We start from the raw sequence: 6,477 nt of genomic DNA, 5'->3' as shown, positions 1-6,477 counted from the left end.
GGATTTGGGATATGGTCATCCTTTACCCTTTTATTCTAGCAGTAACAAAGATTCCAGGAGAAATTCAAATTGTAGACCTCTTCCTTAAAGAGAAGTGTGAAATAGCTTGAATCTCTTTTAGAATTTCATAATCAGACTTTTTTTTTGTGTGTGTGTGGGGGGGGTCACTGACCCAGATTTATCATGATCGTACAAGGAAGCTGGCTTTACAATCAGCCTGGCATTTGATTCAAAGATTTTATGATGGAGACAGAAAATGAAATGATTGCATGTCAGACAAGGATGGGAAAGCTATATTATTAACTGTGCTGAACAGAATAAGTTAAGCTTTTAGACACCCACTCAATTAAAGTATACAAGGTTAAAAATAACTATAGACAGGGAAACAAATTGAGCAAAGAATATGATTATATCTCATTTCCATGGACTTTTTTTATCATCTTACACTCACAACCATGTTACCAGTTTAATAGAATAACTATGTTGATCTAAGCATTTGTTTCTGCCATTCTAAGAAATAAATTTGAGCTGGTTTGATGTTGTGGTTAAGGTAACAGGCTAGAAACTGGGAGACTGGGAGTTCTAGTCTCACCTTAGACACAAAGCCAGTTCAGTGACTTTGGGCTAGTCCTTCTGACTCACCTCTAGGAAGCAGGCAAGGGCAAACCACTTATGAAATCTTACTAAGTTCAAGGACTAGTCTAGACAATCACCAGAAGTTAACATTGACTCAAAGGCAAAAAGAAAATAAAAAAACTGAGACAGGAATAAAATAAGGCTGGGAGACGTTCAGAGTTGCACATCCTAGAATCTTTCAGGATGTATCCATTAAGTTAGAAAGTTTCAGCTTTAGTTTGGCAAGATTCTGTCTTGTAAGCAAAGAACAGGACTCAGTTGGATTTCCCTGTGTCATTTTTGGGCTTTGGCCCAACAGTTTGTTCCATGGAACCTGATGAGCAGAGTTGGGGCTATTTCTCTTCACAGTGAGTTGGCCTCTAGGTTTTCAGGGTTTAGATTCCTGGTTTATATATTACAATTTATGGTTTTCAGGTTTAAATTTGATAACATAACAAATATTTATCTGTTTTTAACCAAAACTAGGGGTTTGTGGAATTGTGAGTCAGTCTGATTAGAATGATTTTAAGGCCAGGATATAAATAAATAAATAAATACACCCATCCATCTTGTTAAATCAAAACATACTGTTTTCCTTCTGGGTCCCTGGATTGTTCTAAACCAAGAACAAACTGAGGAGATATCTTCTCCAGAAATTGTAACTGAAGAAGTCAAGATAGGAAGTACGCACTGAGAATCTAAGTTGACCTGAGATAACTCTTGGGGCAACTTCTTTCTACTTTTTTTTTCTTTTTAAGTCTGGATACTCCTACACAGCTTTTCCTTGGTGTCCTTAAGTTGTGTGGACTTCAACTGCCAGATTTCTCAATGCTTGAAGCCCACATATTTGAAAGACACCAAGTATGGAGGAGGATCACACAGAAGGAAATGCCAACTTTCTATTCTTTTAATTGTTTGTATGTTTAAAACCCAGATTGGCCAGATTGTTATATTGTTTTATAAGATGGGGCAGAATATCTTTCAATTTAATTTGCTAACAAAAATAAAACAAAATGAAACCACTTTTTTTTCTTTCTTTACTTTTTTTAGCAAAGATGCTACCCTAATTTGCCTGATATTAGAAATTATGATATGGGGACTTTACCTTTAGAAAGTATAAACTATATTTTGCTGGGTTCCTCCCTCCCTCAAATAAAAGTATTTCTTAACTCCAGTGGGCTTTATTCTGACTTGTTTGTTACCTCTGGACTTTTGGTGCTTCTTCCTGTCTTCTGAAATTCATGGTGGGCTGCTGTGTCATGAATGTTAGAACTCTATTAAATGGCATCCTAAAATTCTTCACCTCATAGACAAGTGACAGTTAGAAGATTTGTGGCATTCAGTCATATAATTTTCCAATAGTTTCAGAGGAATACAAAAAAAAATCAGCCTGTGCAATACAAAATGAATTTATTCTATCAATAGAAGAGACTATATGAGGCTCAGGGTTGAAATGTGCTCTCTGAGCTTGGTTGTTTTCTTGCAGAGGTTTTATTACTAAGTAACATCATCAGTACAACTGAATGTGGGGTTTGCTCTGTGTTTATACACAGTAATTTACCCTGCCAGTTTTGGTGGCAATGTGGTTTTCTCCTTGGTAGTTCCCTGATTAGGGTATTGTGTTCTGTTTGAGCAGGATACAATATCCTAATGCCTAATGCTGTGGTGGGATTCAAAAAAAAATACTACTGGTTCTGTGGGCATGGCTTGGTGGGCGTGACAGGGGAAGGATACTATAAAATCTCCATTCCCTCCCCACTTCAGGGGGAAGGTTCCTGCAAAATCTCATTCCCTAACCTGCTTTCCAGCTCCATTCCCCTGTGCAGGGCAACAAAAGAAGATCCAGCCAATCAGCTGGGACCTGGGAGGCAGAGAATAGATGGGGGAAGGGCCAGTGAGAGGTGGGATTTGCTGGTTCTCCGAACTACTCAAAATTTCCACTACTGGTTCTCCAGAACTGGTCAATCTGCTGAATACCACCTCTGCCCTAATGCCCCAATACTTTTCCAAGGAGACAAACAATCAAACAGACAAACAATCAGGCAGAAAACAATAACCTAATCAGGCAACTACCAAGGGGTAACCACACACACACCCTGGCAGGAAAGTTGTCCATGCGGATTTTACTACACTAGTCTTTGCAGACTATAGGGGCTGTGCTGATTTCAATTTCAAGGCCATTGAACTAGCACTGTTCAAAGACATTTCTGCAATCATGTGGCCAGCATGATGCCATGGAGTGCTGTCACCTTCCCACCATAGCGGTACCTATTTATCTACTTGCATTTGCATGCTTTCGAACTGCTTGGTTGGTAGGAACTGGGCAAGGATGGGAGCTCACTCTATTGTGTGATGCTCAGGTCTTGAACCAGCTGAGAAGCCCAACATCTTAACTTCTGAGCCACCACATTGCCCCACTGGCGGAGAAAGCTTCTATATATGTATATAACCAGGAAGCAAATCCATCCCTCACTAACACTTGATAAAATTACTTAGTCACATTAATGAAATATTGGGAAACAACAACCAAGCTCAGAGTGAATTTCTGCTATTAGTTCATGCTGCTGAAGTTTTTAGTAAGTTTCAGTGCAGCCCATTTGCCTTGTTTCTTTCAAGCCTATTGATAGGTTTGGTTTGATCCAAAGTGGCCTTCTCCAACCTAAGAATAGGAATCCCTGGATATTGGATTAAATATGTTCATTGAAAGGGTTGGAATTCTCTAACATTTCCGAGAGAGGGCTGGAGGAAAAAAAAAAATCTCAGAGGGTTTCTAAGCTGTCATTTTTTCAGATAAATTACAAAATTTGGGGCTTTCCAGCAGCTTAATTTTATATGACAGAATAGCCGCCTTGTGATAACAGCAATTTTCAGTGGTACATACTGAAAATAAATAGTGATTATTCTCCTGCTTCCCATTTAAACAGCACCATGGATAAATGAGAAACATGTCAGAGAAAACATAAATAAATGAAGTCTGGCAGTTCAGCTGCAGCAAAACACATTTACGATTCAAAAGTATGCAAATTGTTATTCATGCTTCTAGGCTGCCACTGGATATTGTGACTGTTCTAGCATTTGTGACTGCAGAATAGTCAATGGCATTAGGAGTTTTACAGGAATGAAATACTACAACACAAAGTGCTGTGATATGGAAGAGGAACACTGGTTGATTTCACATTATCTCTTTAGGGCTCCACAATTATATTCTGACAGCAGATGGTGGATGTTGGCAAATATAGCTGATCACTGTTGGATTTTTGGGGTAATCTCCTATCCAAACAGGTGCAGCTCTACTTGGCTTTTCAAGTTCAATCAAGAAGGGATAGGTAGTGCCACTGAAAAATAATGATGCAATATGATATCTAAACCCGAAACATAAAGATGTTAGGCCAGTGTTTTTTGGCATTGGCAAGTTTAAGAGAGGGAGACTTCACAGCTGCCTGGGGATTTCTGGGAGGTGAAGATCACCTCTCCTAAACTTGCTAAGGTTGAAAAACACTGGGTTAAAGCACACTTTGGGTTATTTAACAATTTGGCATGTTCAGTTCCTGGACTGAGATTTACTGGGGCTAAAAAGTTAATGCAAAATGCATGAGAGCTGCCATACATGTGTAACATCCATAGTTTGACCCAAAGGTGCTTTTTCAGGAGGCAACTGGACTTTCTTGTTTCTTTCTTTTGAAGGTGTTTTGCTTCTCATCCAAGAAACTTCTTCAGCTCTGACAGGATAGTGGGGAATGGAAGGATTTATATTCCTTGTAGACAGCTGGTCATTTGCATTCTTTTACAGAGTCATTAAGGCCACTTGGAGGTTTATATGTGTCCTCAGGGTCACCTGAGTGGTGCTCCTAATTCCTGTAGTCTGCAATTTCTCCTCTGGAAATCCATTCCTAGTCCACATCATTCAAAGGATGTTCATTCCAAATTGTATAGCTAAAAGTCTGTAGAGGATCTAAGTCATCCAGGTCATGGTTGTCCCAAAGGTTGCCTCCTTGAGGAGGCAACTGGACTTTCTTGGTTTTTTTTTTCTTTTGAAGACTTTTCGTTTCTCATCAAAAATCATTCCATTCCCCACTATTCTGTCAGAGCTGAAAAAGCTTCTTGGATGAGGAGCAAAACTTCTTCAAAAGAAAGAAACAAGAAAGTCCAGTTGCCTCCTGAAAAAGCACCTTTGGGACAACTATGACCTGGATGGCTGAGAATCTCTACAGACTTCCATCAATAGTTTGAACAGTCCATTGACTTATAGTAGGTTTTCAGGTGCAATTCAAAGTGCTAGTTTTAACCCATCATGCCTTCTATAGTTTGGCTCCCAAGCTTGTCAAATCTACTTTCTTTAAGAGGAATCAACCCATTTGATAGGCTTCGTATGAGAAAACCTGGTAGCGCATTGGTTAGAATTCAGTATTTCAGACAAACTCCTGTCCACAGACTGGAGTTTGATCTTGATGAAGGGCAAGGTTGCCTTTCATACTTCCAAGATCAGTAAAATGAGGAGTCCAATTGTTGGGATCAATATGCTGACACTGTAAAATTCCCTGACAGTGCTGTAAACAGTATATAAGTCTAAATTCGATTGTTATTGCTATAAACAGTCACCTGCTATCAGGAAGGGGCTGGAAGCAATGCTTTTTGGTGATGCTCATTGCTTTGAGCAAAATTCTCCTTCTGGAGCCAAGTTTGGCACCTTCCTCAATGGTCTTCTGAAAGCTAGTCAAATTCCAATTAGTTCAGAGAGCTTTCAGTGAAATCCACCACCTGATTTAGAGTTACTGCAATTATTATGGTGGATCTTCTACCATTTGGTTTTTATTCTGTTTTAAAGCTTATACAGGTAATCCTCGACTTACAACCATTCATTTAGCAACTGGTCAAAGTTACAATGACACTGAAAAAATGACTTACAACCACTGCAGCACCCCAGCACTCACCTTTTTAATGACTGCAACTATTTATGATTGTAAGTCTGGTCTTGATTACAGTTGTAAGTTGAGGACTACCTATATTGTTAATGCCCAGGACTCTGTATGATTATTGGCATACAAATTTGTATATGTTCATACATCCATGCATAGATACGTGTTTTTTTTTTAACCACCCACTTGGTAGCAATCCCGAGTCACTTGTTTGAGATGAGCAGCCATAGAAATTACACAAATAAGTCAATATTTGTGTAAAGATTGCTTTTAATATTTTATCACTCAATTGGGAAAAAAACCTCAGAGGTGGATTCATGGGTATTACACTTACAATGCAAATTCTGCCATTTTTGTGTTTATGTTCTGAGGTAGCAAATGACCAGTGTGGTGACTTAGTGGAGAAGAAGTTTGCCTTCCACTCGAAAGGTTGAGGGTTCAATTCTAGGAAACAGTGGATGTTTTCTTTGTGTTCCTGGGACACAAAGAAAAAAATATCTACTGTGAACTCCACATGGCGTCAGGAAGGGCATCCGGCCAGTAAATGCTCAGCTCAGCTCCATTCAGTCATCCCAACTCTACCCCGACTACTGGGTCATAAAATGGGAGTATTGTGAGGTTGCAAACAAGGTGCATAATTGAGAGCTTGCACTATGACATCATAGCATATGTTTCTTCATTCTGATGAAATCTTGGCTTGCTGAAAACATCTCTTTGGATAGATGGTGTTTTTGCAGTTATTGTATATAAAGTTATTCAGAAGTATGGGGCATTATCCAGCCCTGGTTGTACAATCCATTTTCTCACAGTTTGCAGCATTCCTGGCTTTCATTAAATCCAAAAGAAAGTATCCAAATGAAAACATTTATAGGTCAAGAAATACTGGATGCCATGGGCAGAGTGAAAGAGAGATACATGAACAAAACACACAACTGGAGAATACCAA

The sequence above is a fragment of the Pseudonaja textilis genome, chromosome 3 (assembly GCF_049901715.1).
Source record: "Pseudonaja textilis isolate UNSWEBS1 chromosome 3, rPseTex1.2, whole genome shotgun sequence".
NCBI classification, from domain to species: domain Eukaryota; kingdom Metazoa; phylum Chordata; class Lepidosauria; order Squamata; family Elapidae; genus Pseudonaja; species Pseudonaja textilis.
Note: the sequence above shows the minus strand (reverse complement) of the source record.